Here is a 16,526-nt window from a genome sequence, read left to right as displayed (position 1 = left end):
CAGACAAGTAGTGTGCCAACTCCCGAGTCCTCTCTTGTTGAAAGTCGCAGCTCGAAGAACCGACTGTCCGACTAGCAAGAGCCAAAGGCAGAAAGGATGCTCACACGAAAAACGGCTAAGGACTAACGAACTTGTATAACGAAAGACGGCCTCCAACCACGCTTGCCGACTGTCAAAACAGCCGGCTGGCCGGCATCCCAAACACTTCGCTATAATCCAACAAAGCTAGAGTACTTGCCCTCCCAACTAGCCAAACACTTCTCCAGCCACAGATTGCAGAGCAACTGTCCGACTGGGGAGGCGGCAACCAAGGGAGGGCGGCAAAGGAAACAGCAGAAGGATGAAAAGCAAAGAACAAGGGAAAGCCAAACGCATGCATAATCATATTTACATATAAGGCCCGCAATAGGTCGGCAATCAACATAGTTCGAATACACCCCTAGTGGGTGGAATAGTGCAAGCCTAACAAAATAATGTTCCAAGAGTGGCAAGACAGGAAAATAAAGGCGGCAGACTAGACTAAGGGCACGGTGTGGGAGCCGGGTTGGTCGGTGGAGACGGCGCCACCGGCTGGAGGAGTGCCCGGCTGGCGGGTCTCGGCTTGATCATCGCCGGCTGCATGCGGTGCACCCGCGCGTGCCTTGTTGCTGGAGGCGCGGTCAAGCTGAGGCTGACCGGCCGCTCCGCCATCTGGCCCGACGTCCTCACCCTCCTCCTCCTCCTCTTCGCCCTCGTCGCTAGAGTCGATCTCCTCCGCCGAGTCTTCGCCGTCTGCCGGGTTCAGCCCGAACCACTCCTCCGGCTGGGCAACACCGGTGTCGTCCACCTCAGGAGCGAAGGCGCTGGTGTCGGTGTAGTCGGCGATCGCCGAAGCCCGCCGGATGATAGCCGGCCGCGCCGACTCCAGCTCCGTGTCGGCCTGCTGCCGCCAGGTTGACGAACTACAGCGCCCGCCTGGCGCCGGACCGAGCCATCGAAACCTTCCAGGCCTCAAAGCGGCCGACCGCCACCTCCAGCCAGTCGGCAGTCCGACTGGGGGTGCGGGGAATCACTTCACCAGGCCAGAGAGCGGCCAACACCTGCGCCCCGACACGTTGAAGCCGGCGGAGCAAGCGATGAGCCGGCTGGAGGCGGGCCTGGATCGCCAAGAGCTGCTCCTCCAGCGACCGGCGAGCGTTTGGCGCGATCTCGGCGCCAGCCTGCCTCTGTGCCTCGCGGCGGGTCTCGATGATCTGGTTGGCGGCGGTAGAGTAGCCAGGGAAGTACTCTGCGCAAGAAAGAAAGAGAAAGAAGAGAAAAACACCAAGTCAGAAAACGAGCCAAAACGGCAAGCGGCAAGCAAGGACGAAGAAGAAGGCGGCTTACCTTCAACCAAATCTTCGATCTGACCATAGCCGTTGAACAGCGTCTACTTTGCTTCGGCCTAGCTAGCCGCCTCTGTCTCATACTCGGCATGGAGGGCGGCCTCGCTGTCCTGCACCGCCTTCAGGGCCGCCTTGTGGCTCTCCTCCTAGTCGTCCAACCTCTTGGCCAGGCGGTCACGCTCCTGCGCCAAGGCGGCAAACTCGGCCCCCTTAGCACGGAGGGCGGCCTGAGACCCTCCCAGCTGCTCCCTTGGACTGGCGTTGGCCGCTGCAGGGATGGCAGAGTAAAAGAAGCAATAAGAAGAAGTCGTCAAGGAAGATCCGACCCGACTGCTCAGCAGTCCGCCCGAATCTCGGGGACTACACCCAGTGGGTGTGCTGACGCACCCCCACGTGAGATAAAAGACGAAGCACTTACCCCGGCTCTCATATAGGTCAGCAGTCTTCTGGGTCAGCTCCCGAGCCTGGGAGTTGAAGGCAGCCGCGCGGAGGTTGTGGTAGTCCTGCAAGTCAGGCAGAAGAGCGAATGAGAACAAGAATAGCAAAACAAGGTCCGCTAGGAAGTTCCAAGCTGCCTGCTCAGTAGCTGACTCGGAACTCGGGGACTACACCCAGTGGGTGCGCTGACGCGCCCCCACGGAAGAAACGAAGATCAAAAAAAGCAAAGACAAGAAGACTAACCCGGATGGCCGCCCGCGTCGCAAGGAACTCGTCGTTGTACTTCCTCAGCGCCGTAGCCTGGGCTTGAAGCCGGGTCCGGATGTCTTGCGCGGCCACGTTCATCACGGCCGTCCCTCCGCCCGGCGTCCACCCCGAGTTGGCGCTGGCCGCCTCCATGTCCTGGGCCGACGAGCTGGAGCCCGCGGCCGACTGCGGCTCCGATGCAGCCTTCTGCGGCTCTGATGCGGCCTTCCCCGCGCGCTGGCGCGACGGCGTCCGGACCACCAGATCAGTCCTCGCGGCCGGCTCGCCCCCGGCCGATGCACAGGCGGTAGGTTAGGCCGGCCGCCTTGAGTCGCCCCAGTCGGCGGGGCCGGTGCCGCCTCCCTCTCCAGGACGACGACGTCGTCCTCCCACTCCAGCCCCGGCTGGTCACCGCCGGCTTCTTCTGGCGAGGGCTCTGAGGCCCCAGGCGCCTCGACGCGCAGTGGGGTGACCAGCATGGCCCCCTCCGCCATCGCGGCAGCCGCAGCCTCCGCTTGGGCCTTGGCCGCGGCGTCGGCGCGCGCCTTCGCCGCCTCCTCCTCCTGCGCCGCCTTGGCGGCGGCCGCCCTCAATGCCTCCGCCTCCCGCGCATTCTGCTCCGTCGCCGCCTGAAGATCGGCACAGGGGTCCATGCGGCGAGTGGTGCTCCCGGATCCTCCCGGCGACCCAACGACGGAGGCGGCAGCAACCCGCTCGAGCGACAATGGAGCCCTGGTTTTTTGAGAAAGGACAAGGATTCAGGAACTACCAGAGAAAAGAAGAAAGAATACATGAAGGAGTATATACTCACGCCGACACCGTCTGCGGCTGCTTCACCGCCTTGCGGAAGCGGGCCGCCTTCGCGGCCGCCCCTTCCTGCCTGGTCGCAGCTGCCCCGCCTCTGGGCTTCTTCGGCCGACTGCCGAACAAGCCTGGCGCGGCACGGCGCTTTTGCCCGCCGCCCCGAGCAGGTGGCGCGGCGGAGGAACCCGCGCCGTGGCCAGACGCCGGCTGGCGGCGTGGGACGACTTCCGCCTCGTCGTCGTCCGGCCAGTCGTCGAAGCTGACCCCAAGCTCGGAGCCGCCTGCCTCGTCGCCGGCTTGGCCACCGCCCACCTCGGTGTTGTCATCCATGGTGGCCGCCCCCAAGTCGGGGTCCTCCAGGTCGTGCTCCATCCGGTCGGGGACGAATCGGCGCTCCGTGTCCGACCCGCCTGCAGGCCGAAGAAGAGGGCTCTGTCGAGACAAGCCAACTAGTCAGAGTCGGCCAAAAGGAACTCGGCGACAAAACTGAGAGAAGAAAGGGAAAAAGAGAACATACCGTGGGTGGCGGGTGAGCTCGGCAATATGGCTCCTTGCCAAACTGCCACTCTGCGGAGAGTTTGCAGTTCGCAAGGTAGTTCATCATGTGGGCCACTTCGTCGTGCGGCATGTCTTTGGTGCACATCCGACTCGGATCGAGCTGGCCGCTCATCTGACAGATCAGATGAGGGCGGCTCTGGAGCGGAAGCACCCGGCGCATGACGAAGGCGGCTAGCAGGTCGGGCCCAGATAGGCCCTCCGACTGGATCATCACCCGCAGTCGGGCTCCAGCCGCGGCTCCAGCCGGCGTCAGCGTCACGGCCCGACAGGACCACTGGGGCCGCCTACCCGCCGGCGGGCCGGCTTCGTAAGCCGGCAAATTGACGTAGTCGCCTTGCGGGGCGACGTTCTTCACATAGAAATATGACTTATGCCAGAGCTTCACCGACTGGATCAGCGTGATGACGGGGAAGGGGTTGTCGGCTGTCACCCTCCGCATCGCGATGAAGGCGCCACTCTGAGCCGGCACGCCCTGCATACGCGTGCCCAGCTTGGACTGGAAGAACTCCCCCCAGAGCTCGAGGGTGGGGAGGACGCCGAGGTAGCCTTCGCACAAGGTGACGAAGGCGGACAACAGCACCACCGTGTTCGGGGTGAGGTGGTGCGGCTGGAGTTGGTAGAATTCACGAAAGGAGCGAAAGAAGGCGCTCGCGGGCAAGCCGATGCCGCGCAAGAAATGCGAGCGGAAGACCACCCGCTCGCCCTCCTCCGGCTCCGGCGTGATCTCCTTCGCGGGCGCGAGACGGACCCGCACCTTGTCCGCGCCGGGCAGCCGCCGCGTCTTGCGGAGGAACTCGACGTGGTCCTCATGGACGTTGGAGCCGTCCCAATCCCCGCCGTACTACATCGCGGCGTGAGACCGGCGAGAATGAGCACGGCGGCGGAGAAAGGAGTGGTGGAACGGTACGGCGGCGAGACGCTGCTGTGAGGGGAAGCAGAAGGAAGAAGATGGCGGAGAGGAGAGGGGCGTGCGAGCGCCTGCCGCTTCCCCCTCCCCCTACTTATAGCTTCGCACGGCGAAGCCAAGGAGGCGAGGCGTGGGGTGGGACGTGGGATTAACTGCACCCACTCCCCCCACGCCCCGCGATTACTGCACCCTAAAGACGTGCCGAAACCGCCGCAGGAAGACGTGCGGGCGGCTTTGGGCCGCAGAGAATCCGCGCCTGGGCCCGGGCGTAGGAGTGGTGGGCCCCCGACCTGCGGCGATGTCTTGTCACGCGCGTGGGCTCGCAGGCTTTTTAGCCAAGGGATGCCACGTGGTTCGCAGGCGGGGAGTGGCCGGCGCGCAGCCCGGCGCGCGAGCCAGCAGACTCCCGCCCTCCGACTTCAAAATTTCTCGCCAAGACGGCGCGCCCAACCGAGGCCGGCTCCCAGCTGCCGGCTCGTCAAGATAGGAAGCTGACCGAGCTTCTCGACTTCCACCCAACCTCGAAGCCCAATCAGCTTCGGGAACTACTGTCGGAGTAAATGGCCACGGGTAGCCTAACCGACCCCCCCTGGCTCCTCAAAAAATTATCAGGTCATTTAAGCCTTCAAGCATACGAAGCATAGGGCCGCCTTCCCCCGGCCGGCTATCCCCAGGGCCGACTCCCAGAAGGCGACCCAGTCCCAGAAACCTTCCCCAAGAAAGCTACGAGATGGCCGACTCCAGGAAGCCGGCTCCCAAAGGACCGACTCCCAGAAGCCGGCCATGAAGAACGCCGACTCCCAGAAGCCGGCCAAGACCGCACCCACCAAGACTGTGTCCACCTAACGGTGAGAAGACGGGGCGTGGCCACAGTACATCCCACTACCCCCGAATCCCGAAGCAGGCATGACCACAGGACGTCGTACGGGTCAGCCATCTCCCGTCCGGCGCGGCACTGTAGCCATGTTGGCCTCAACGTCGTCCACGACAGAGGCCAGTACGGCCCTCGGGTGGCGGGCCCCTTTAGCCAGAGAGACGCTCGAAGGCGGCCCGACCTCTCCTAGTCGGCCAGGGGCGTAGCCGGCCCCCAGGAGCCGGCTACTTCCCTCCCTCGAAACATGTGCCACATTAAGGAGACAAGACGAGGTAAGGCTACAGTGAGAGCCCGCAAGGCGGCTACGCAGTAGCCACACTTACCTCGACAAAGCCCTCGTCATCAGGGGCGAGGTAATAGTAACCAGCCGCCGACAAGACCCCCAAGCGGTGGGGCCGGCCTGTCGACCAAGAGGCCGGCAGCCGGCGGGACCCACCAGTCGGCGGGCCCCAATGGCCGGCGGAGAAGCCGGCAAACACAGACACTGACGGCTGGGACCCGCGCCCAGCCGGATTACTATTGTACCCCTGGGGGTAGGCCTATATAAACCCCCCGGGGCACCCATGCAAAGGGTTGGTCTCATAGAGTTACACACACCACATAGAGAGAAAAGGAGCGCTGGCCTTGCCCTTCTTCTCCCTCTAACCCGACAGCTCAAGGAGCACCTGTAGCTACTTGTTTTGATCTAGTGATCATGCGGAGACCCCGCAGAGCAGGACTAGGGGTGTTATCTCCACGGAGAGCCCCGAACCTGGGTAAGATTCGCCGGCGTGCATGTCTTCGCCTCATCCCGTTTTCAGGCACCGGCGACGTCTTACTGGCTCCCACAATGATAAGCCACCCGCTGGCATATGTCACACCTACCACCCAACATTGACGTTGTTTGCGATTCGTGCCGCTCGATGGCCCACATGTTTGTATATCAGTGTATTTCATCTTCTGGGCTGCTATATTCATCATTACATCAAATCAATGTCAGATCGATGGGACACATGTCAGGTGAGAGAGGGAGTCTATCCTGACGTTGCATGTGGTGCCGTGGTACAAATCCTTTCCTTTTATTTTCTCTTTAGGATTTTCAATCATTTCTATCTTTTAAACCATACTGTTATTTTTGAAATATTTTATATATTTGAATTCCTGAAGCCAAGAGCTTTAGTATAAGACCAAATTTGGATGCATTTCAAACATGTTTTAAGTTCAACATTTCAAATGACTGAAATTAGGTTTCTGAAACAAGTGAAATATGTTTTTTGAAATAATTGAAATTAGTTTTTTTATTGAGTGAAATCAATTTTGAAATATGTTTTCTCAACTGAGTGAAGTATGTTTTCTCAACCGTGTGAAATTATTTTCTTTAGATCAGTGAAATTTGTTTTCCATACACATGACACACATTTCGGTGTGAAATATGTTAAATATAGTGAAATGTGATTTCTAAAATGAGTGAAATCTAACTTCTGTAAACGGGTGTAATGTGTTTTCTGGATCTAGTGAAATGTGAAACCGACTGAAAGATTTTCTGAAACGAGTAAAATAGGTTTTTTGAAATAATTGAAATTAGTTATTTTCATTGAGTGAAATCAATTTTGAAATATGTTTTCTCAACCGTGTGAAATTATTATTTTTATATGAGTGAAATTTGTTTTTTATACACATGACAGATATTTCGGTGTGAAATACGTTAAATATAGTGAAATGTGATTTCTAAAATGAGTGAAATGTAACTTTTGTAAACGGGTGTAATGTGTTTTCTGAATCAAGTGAAATGTGAAACTGACTGAAAAGTTTTCTGAAACTAGTGAAATGTAAAACTCACTGAAATCTAAGAGCATGAAATCAAATGAAATCTGTTCACGTGTGAAACTGGTTATTTAAAATATACTAGTTAGTTTCACATGCTTCGCATGTTGGCACACATGTAAACTGGTAGGAGCTAGGTCCCTACCGGATCTAGGGCGTAGGTTGTAGGGGAAGGAGGGGGAAGGACGAGGGCTGGTGCGCGGCGGCCGGCGGCGTGGCACCGTCCTTGCGACGGGAGCAGCGGCGGCGAAGGCAGGAGGCGGCTAGGGTTTAGGTCTCCCGGCTCCCTAAGGGAAGCCGAGCAAATATTGATTGCTTCTTGCTTGATTAGATTGATACATCTCCTCTCCTTATATAGAGAGGTTTACTTGACTCCTAAGCAAACAATCCTAATACGATAAGATAATTGGGCTAAGCCCCTAATAATGATTAAGATACTTGGGCCATAACCCACTGGGCTAAGCCCCTAATATGCCGGTCATAACACTTCTCCCCGCCTGCACAAACAGCTCGTCCTCGAGCTGTAAGGTGGGGAAGCGCTTGCTGAACTCCTCGAGGTGATCGACCAGCATCAAACACCTTCGCGACAGCTGGGGCGGCAAGGTCAGCGGCGACGGCGTCCTCCGGAATGTGGTCTGCAACCTCCAGATAGAAGAGTCGCGGGCAGGCGTGGCCGGGCGTGTAGGGCTCATCGCAGTTGAAGCACAACCCTTGGCGGCGACGCTCGAGTAGCTCGGCCGAGGTGAGCCGGCGGAACGGGAGTGCCGTGGTCGCGGCGAGGGGTGCCGCAGAAGCCCGAGCAGGCCGACCCTGAGTGAGATCTGGCCAGGGTAGCGACCCAGTGGCCCGGGACGGTGACTCCTGCTAGACGACCACCGCGCGGCGCTCGAACGCGCGGGCGTAGTACATGGCCGTCTGGAGATCCTGGGGTCCCCGAAGCTCCACGTCCACGCGGATGTGATCCGAAAGTTCACCAACAAAGAGGTCGGCCCGCTGCTGCGCCGTCACGCCCGACGCGTGGCATGCCAGGGCCTGGAAACGGTCAGCGAAGTCCTGAACCGTGGAGGTGAAGGGAAGGCGGCCTAGCTCCGCCAGGCGGCTCCCGCGGATCGGGGGCCCAAGACGAAGGAGGCAGAGCTCGTGGAAGCGCTCCCAAGGGGGCATGCTGCCCTCGTCCTGCTCGAGGGCGTAGTACCAGGTTTGTGATGCGCCGCGGAGGTGGTAAGAGGCGAGCCAGGTGCGCTCCGAGGCGAGGGTGCGCTGCCCGCGAAAGAACTGGTCGCACTGGTTGAGCCAGTTGAGGGGGTCCTCCGTGCCATCATAGGTGGCGAAGTCGATATTGGCGAACCGCGGCGGTGTCTGGGTCGGAGCGCCGTGTCAAACTGGCTCGGAGGTGCGGACCAGCGAGGCGGGTGGCGCCTGGTCAGAGTACTCCGGGTAGGGACCCGCGGAGCTGGATGGCCCGCCGAACTGCGGAAACGGGGTCGGCTGCTCCGGAGCCGTGGTGTAGACCGGCGATGGCAAAGACCCAGCCGCCCAAGCTGGTAGTGGCGACGGGGAGGCTGGAAATCGGACCTGATGTATCGGAAGGCCGGCCGGCGAGGACGCCCCTGAGCTGCGCAGAGGTGGCGCCGGTGGTTGCAGCGTCGGCTGTGGAGGGTGGACGGGAGCGTCGGTTGCCGCGGGGGAAGGCGGCTGCAGATGCCAGAGGGGAGCCGCAGCTGGCGGCGGCAGATGCCACAGAGGAGCCGCGGCCGGAGTGGTCCCGCCGGGGTGCCCCGCCTGGAACGGCAGCAGCGGCAGCCCGGTGCAGACCGGCGCGCCCTGGGCCGGCCACGGCAGCGCGGGGGGGCCGCCTGGAACGGCAGCAGCGGCTGCCCGCTGTAGGCAGGCGCGCCCTGGGACGGCCACGACAGCGTGGGGTGGCCGTAGGCGGCAATCGGCGCAATCGGCGGAGGTGCGTACGGCCCGGCCATGTATGGTTGGTACTGGTTCAGAAGGAGTCCCTGGACGGCCGTCACGAGATCCCGCAAGGTATTGGTGACCTGTTCCAGCGTGAAGACGCGGTAGTTGGAGGCGCGGAAGTGATGGGGGCCGGCGGTGGTGACCGGGCCCGACAGCGTGGGGGCCCCGGCGGTTGTCATCGGGGCGGACGACATCGGGGCGGTGGTCATCGGCGCGGAGGTGACGACGGGCAGCGGCGGCGATGGCGTTGAAGAAGACATGATCGAACCCAAGTCTCTGGATACCAAATTGGTAGGAGCTAGGGCCCTACCGGATCTAGGGCATAGGTTGTAGGGGAAGGAGGGGGAAGGACGAGGGCTGGTGCGCGGCGGCCGGCGGCGTGGCGCCGTCCTTGCGACGGGAGCAGCGGCGGCGAAGGCAGGAGGCAGCTAGGGTTTATGTCTCCCGGCTCTCTAAGGGAAGCCGAGCAAATATTGATTGCTTCTTACTTGATTAGATTGATACATCTCCTCTTCTTATATAGAGAGTTTTACTTGACTTCTAAGCAAACGATTCTAATACGATAAGATAATTGGGCTAAGCCCCTAATAATGATTAAGATACTTGAGCCATAACCCACTGGGCTAAGCCCGTAATATACCGGTCATAACATAAACACACTTCTTGACTGAATTACATACGGTAGACCAAACTGCACAAGTTCTCCTCTTATCTAGTACATTTCGCTTCCTACTCATCAATGGCAGCCTCTCGCTAGGTAACGGGCTAACTGCACTGGCCGTGGATGCGAAACGAACTGCTCACCACACATGGATGTTCGTTTCTATCGGCTGATGATAGGAAGAGGGATGTACTAGAACAACGTAGAGAAAATGTGCTTTGTACTGTAGCAGCGAATCCAAGCATCCTGAGCCGTCAGATGGGTCCAATCAACGGTGGAAATTGCACTCTATTGCTTGGATTCAAATTTCAAAACTGCTACACATTATAGATGTATAGATGAAATACATGAAATTAATGAAAAAATGATCAGAAATGAGTGAAATAAGATTATTTTAGATACATCAACTAGGTGCTTTTGTAATGAGTGCATGTGGAGAGAGAGTGCATGTGGTACTGTATGTGGTGCTGCATGTGGTTTGTCTGGTGCTGCATGTGGTCTGTCATGTGTGTCAGTTGTATTCCCAGCGTATAGAGTTTGGGGTGCATTTCACGAGTTATACGCGGAAAGAGACTACGAATCTTGACGACAAGAGCGAATGGTGGATCAAGCACCGGTACATCCCGGCTCCGGTAAAAAAACTTTTTCGGTCGTGCAACTCACTGGTTAGGCTGCCACGATGGTGGTTTTCGTATGCAGCTGCTGGCCGATGAAACTGACACGGAGTTCTGGCCACACCCGGTCAGTCATCGCTAGTTTGTGGTGCTGGATCCCCTTCGAATCCATACGTCCACGGCCAGATCGAGTGAGCAAAGACGTTGGACTTGGACTCCTTTTCGCGTGGGAGTTGTGGACACCCAACTTGTCCGTCCGTTTGTTTCTCTATTTATTTATTAATCTAAATCTACAGTCGACCATTGGATTAAGATCCAACAATCAATCACCGTATGTTTTCTTCTCTAGACCATCCTCCTATCGGAACCTCATAATGCTTAAAAAATAATTTCATAAAATCTTAAGATGATATGTTGGCTCAGTTCCTCGAAAGTATTTATAGGGCAGGGTGTACATGTGTCGTTCATAGGGGTGAGTGTATGCGCGTATATATGAGCGCCTGCATTTGTACAGTATTAAAAAATTTTAAAAACTGATTTTACGTATCAATTATTATTTTTCTGTGTAGAGCAACATGGATGTTTCTTTTTTTAAGAAAACACACACACATATGTATAACACTCAACCTTATTTGTTGCAAAAAGAAAAAAAACATAGTTTCTGAATTGGTTCACTCTTTTTTCGAATTTTACTCTGCATCTGCATGTGCACCCGGATGCCAAAACTCCATATATATGGCAAGAGCATGGCCTTGATTTTCATATACCCTCGCCCTGAGAGCTTCTTGCAACACTATGTTCGGCCTTTGCTTGGATCCTCCGCCCTCAGCCAATTTGTGGTTGTGTGTGTCCTCTATTTACACTCCGCGATGACTATGCTGGGCCTTAGTTGAGATATTTTCTTCCGAGGCCTCTCTGTAAGCCTGTCACTCCACTAGTGCAGAACCGGGCTATAGCATCGGTTTGTAAGGGCCTTTAGTGCCGGTTCTGCAACCGGCATTAAAGGGTGGGGACTAAAGGTCCCCCTTTAGTACCGGTTCTGCACGAACCGCCAGCGCCGGGGCGGGGAGCCTTTTATTACCGGTTGGTAACACCAACCGGTACTAAAATGTTGGGGGGTTTTGGTTTCATGATTTCTTTTTCCTTTAATTTTATGTTTTCCATTTAATTCTTTTTCGTTTGCTGGTATTTTATGATACTGCATATTATACACGTTATGCATATATAAAAATAGAATTCTCGTAGAACCGATCATATATATACAATTAGGTATATATACAATTTCTCCTACATGTTGCCTTGGTGCCTTCGGAGCACGATAACAATTGGGAGTGGTTCATGGGGGCGGTAGCGGGTAATAGTATTCTCCTTTGGGATCTATGACCCGGTCGAGCAAAAATCCCGCTATTTCCTCTTGAAGTGCTCGTATGCGCTCTGTTGGTAGGAGCTGGTCCCGCACGTCTTTGAACTGTTAAGAAGGAGATCAATATGCATGTGTATTAGTTGTGTGACTAGATATCGATAATCATGTAAAATTTGTGAATAGTGTTCTGGCAAACGTACCCATTGCTGTCTATCAGATTTGCTCATTTCGGACGCCATCATGCGAATGTTCTCGCAAACGTAGTATGCACACACTTCAGTCCCCGGCGCCTGCTTCAGGGCCTTTACGAGAATAGAATTTAATCAGATAATAATTAATCAAGCATGATAATTAACTAATGGTATTGAAACAAGAATTAAAGAGATGGTAGCTAGCTAGTACTACTTATTACTTACCTTGGGTCGATACCAAAACAGCTTTTGTTGCCATTTGCTTGGAGTCACCTTGATGAACTTTGCCCAAGCCCTGCCCGCCGACAAAGAAAATTAATAAAGGGGTTATTAAATAGTTGATATCAGGAAATGACGAACTAAATAGGCCGAGATATAGTTAATAATGATTGAAATTACCTGTCGACTATCCCCTTCAAGATGGTGAAGTCACTTTCTTTTTTAAGTAGTGAGTCCAATACTTCAACTTTTCCTTCTTCAACTCTAATGACTAACAAGATCCAGTGGTAATTGCATGCGCACACGTTTGCATGTCTTAATTAAGCGAGCATGTGCATAACACTAATCAACTACCCTAAACCCTATACACTTAATTATTAACATCTAACTAGCTAGTAAGCAAAAACAGAATTTGTAGTACAAGACAGTGTGACTCACACGAAGTTGTAAGGAAGTAGTATATCTTCATTGGTATTGAGGCGCTTCAAGAACTCTAGCATTTTATTCTCTACATCTTGTTTATACCATTCCAATTTCCATGTGTGTTCATTAATGGTATTTGGGTCAATGAACCCAATGCCATAGTGTCCAGCTTTTTTCGTTTCATACATCTTCATCCTGCATAATACCACAAAAAAGAATATAGTGAGGATAATTACAGGTAATGATCGATCAATGAGCATTAAAGCTAGCTTGAGACTTAAATTACAGAAAAAAATCACTTACAGACAATAGCAACTGAGGAGAGATTTGTCGAGTGCATCTTGATTGAATAACTGAAATAGTTATGAATACTCAACGGACAGAGCTAGCTTATGGAAGTAATGCTCTTCCTTGACTTTCACCATGAGGGACTCTCGATTGGAACTCTTGGTAATTTTCATGTACCAATCATGCAATTCATACATTCTCGTTGGGAGGTTCTTGACCTCCTCGGGCTCGACCAAAGGTTGGCCGCGAACATATTTCCGTTTTATTTCCTCCTCTCTAAGCGGAGACATGGGCTCGATCTCGAGGAGTTGTCCAACAGTGATACCGAGCATTTCAACGTGCCTTCTATGCTCCTCGGTTATTACCAGCTGATTGCCCAGCTGGGGAACGGTTTGCCCACATGGGGCGCCGGTACTCTCATGTGTTGGCACAACAAGCGGGGGGATCGATTGCGCCGCCTATTCTCCCAGCTGGGGAACGGTTTTCCTGCATTTTTACCAGCTGCTTGGCTCGAGCTCGACTCCTTCTGTAGTCGTGCTCGATGCGCCTTCCTGATTTGGCGCTCATAGTCTAAGTCAACAGGCTTGGGAGCTGGTGGTCTAGCCATACTGTACCTCCTGTACTACCTCGACTCGTATCTCTACACACCATAGCTGCGACGGCTCTCTTCCCCGATTGTTGAGGCGGCGGAGACGGCTGACGTGGCTGAGTTGGAGCAGGAGGAGTGGCCTGACGCTGTACCGAACTTGAAGCAGGAGGAGTAGTCTGACGCTGTGCCGAACTTGAAGCAGGAGGAGTGGTCTAACGCTATGCCGGACTTGAAGCAGGACGAGTGGCCTGACGGTGTGCCGGACTTGGAGGAGGAGGAGTGGCCTGAAGCGTTGGTGGACTTGGAGGAGCGGGAGTCTGCTGAAGCGGTGGCGGACTTCGAGGAGGAGTCGGCTAACGCGGTATCGGTGGCCTTCGAAAGATGATGCAATCCTTTCTCCATAGGATGATACGATGTTTGGCCTCTCCCAGTGTGTGCTCCTCGTCACCTCCAGGAATGTCAAGCTCTAGCCCCGATTATTGGTCCACCACCTCATCAACCACGACACGAGCATAGCCGACTGGAATCGGGTTGCAATGGAAGGTTGCATCGGGGGAATTTGTATAAGCAATGGCGTCCGCCACCTTCATGGATATGTTCTTCATTTTGAAGTGTAGCTCACAGTTAGTGCTCTCCATGATGTCATCCATAGGGTATCTATCCAGCAGTGCGTCGCCCGGGGCGGAACCAACGCTGCTTCTCGGCATGGATGGGACGGTGCTATCCAATGCTGGATCATCCGCTAGCTGCTGCCGCTGCTGAGACCCCTTTCCTGGCTAAGTGAGTCGATCTACTGCTGCTGCCACTGGAATTTGAGTGCCAAGTCCGCGTGCGCTGATTCTAGGCCTTGAAGGCATTCTGCTTCCTGCTTCCTCTGCTCCTCCTCCAGCTTCCTCTTCTTCTCCTCCTCCATCTTCCTTCTTGCACGGCTTCTGTAGTCGGCGTTCCAGTCCGAAAAGCCCTCATACCATGGAACAACGCCCTTGCCTCGTGTTCTTCTCGGGTGTTCAGGATTTCCCAGGGCGCGCGTAAGCTCATCGTTCTCTCTGTTGGGCGTGAACACCCCTTTCGAGCATCTTCTATTGCTTGAAGTAACTTATCTTCGGCTCCTTTTAGACTTGCCTTCTTCGAAACCAGGCCTGTCTTCGGGTCCAACGCCCCCCATGCGCATAGAACCAAGTTCTGCACCTGGGGGGCTAGCTCCTAGTAACTGGAGTGACCTCTGCATCCAGCATCTCTTGCTCAAACTTATCCCACTTAGGCATTGCCACCACGTAGCCACCTGGCCCCAGCCTATGGAACTGCTCCTTTTTTGCGGCATTGGCCTTGTTTTTTCTCGACTGTTCCTGAGATAATTCTGATTCCTTGAATTTCACGAAAGCGGGCCAGTGTTCTCTTTGCTTCTCCAGTGTTCCCTTGAATTCTGGAGTCTTCTTTCCTCCTTCGACGTACTTGGCCCATATAGTTTTCTTGTGGGTGTTGAATGCAATTTCCATCTTCCTAAGAGCAGCGTCCTTGACTTTCTCCACATCTGCATCAGTGAAATGATCTGGTAGGGTGAAATGTTCCATGAGAGATTCCCAAAGCGTTTTTTTGCTCTGTCGTCGACCCAAGTAAGATCTGGACGTTTCTTTGTTGGCTCTTTCCATTCTTGAATGGAGATCGGGAGTTGGTCCCTCCCAAGAACTCCGCACTGATGAATGAACTTGTTCGCAATGTTCTTAGGCATGCTTGGTTCGCCATTAGTTTTGATGGCATCGATGTTGTACTTTACACCCTCCTTCAACTTTTTGCCCGGGCCTCACACTGTCCTGCTGCCTGTAGAAACAGATTTGCTCGATCCGGAGGGCTGAAAGAAGAAAGATCGATTCCTTAATATATCTTCAAATAAAAAAACATGTGATGATCACCAGATGCCTGCTTATATAAATATACCTCGCCGGTCTGTGTTATTTCAAGATCAACATTGTCGGCATCATCATAATCATAATCATAGTTCATGACTTCATCAATTCGGTAGCCGCGATTGAATATCATATCATCACCCTCCCTGGTATTGTTCAGATATTGGGAGCCGTCATCTTCTTCATTCCGATCATCTGTCCCGCGAGGGCTGCGTATGATCTCGAACAGGGTCTCTTCTCCCTCTCTGTCGGTATTGTCCGCCATAGCTTTTAGTTAACTAATCCAGAAGAAATATAAAACAATTTAGTATTCAAATTACAATGCATGGATGCAATCAATAAGGAAAACCTGAATCATAGTACATAATATGCATCATCTCGAATAATATATAATCTCGAATACATCGTCTCGAATAATATATAATCTCGAATACATCGTCTTGAATATATTATATCGAATACATCACTAGCTAGCTAGCTAATAAAGATCGAATACTACAGAAGAATCTAGGCCACTCGCGGTTCCTGAGGCGCGGGCGGTGGACACCCAAAGAGAATGAACCATCACAGGATCATAGCTCCGGTCATCTCCCCAAAGAACCTGCCAGGTATTGGAAAACCTGACGTCCATAGCAGCCATGTAGCGACAGACGTGCTCGTCCTCGTCCCTGACACGTCGACGCACCACCTCTGGCGGGGCCGGCTCCCTCTGCACCGAACGTGGCCCACGCGAACGCCACCAAAGGAGATCAGGGTCGACGACGGGACCCGGGGCCGGGTTCCTCACCAAGCGGCGCGCCCTTGAAGGTAGCACCTCCCAGTGCCAGCCTGGCGGAGCCAGTCCCGGACATGGGTCCTCTTAAGCAGGACGTCGTCGCGAACGGGTCGACGGCGAGGATGCAGGCCGGGCATCGTCGAAAATAAATACTATATGCAAATGTAACATTTTTTAAATTATTGGATTGTAATTTCTTATATACAAATTCTAAATTTCTATAACTAAAATTATAAGAAACTAAAAAAACATCGATCATCGTCTAACAATTTGAAATTAATCTAATTCATCTAGCTAAAACTAACATTTCTAAAATTTCTAACATTTCTATATAACTAACATTTCTATAACATTTATAACATTTGTATAAAAAACAAAAAAAACAGAAAAAACCTTTGACATTATATATATTAAAACTAACATTTCTATATACTATTTGACATTAATCTAGTCTAATTAATTAATTCATCTAAAACTTTGTATGAAAACAGAAAAAACTAAAAACTAAAAACAGAAAAATTGTGTGCGTGTGCGCGCGTG

Source organism: Triticum aestivum, chromosome 7D (genome assembly GCF_018294505.1).
Source record: "Triticum aestivum cultivar Chinese Spring chromosome 7D, IWGSC CS RefSeq v2.1, whole genome shotgun sequence".
NCBI classification, from domain to species: domain Eukaryota; kingdom Viridiplantae; phylum Streptophyta; class Magnoliopsida; order Poales; family Poaceae; genus Triticum; species Triticum aestivum.
This window is presented reverse-complemented; position numbering follows the sequence as displayed.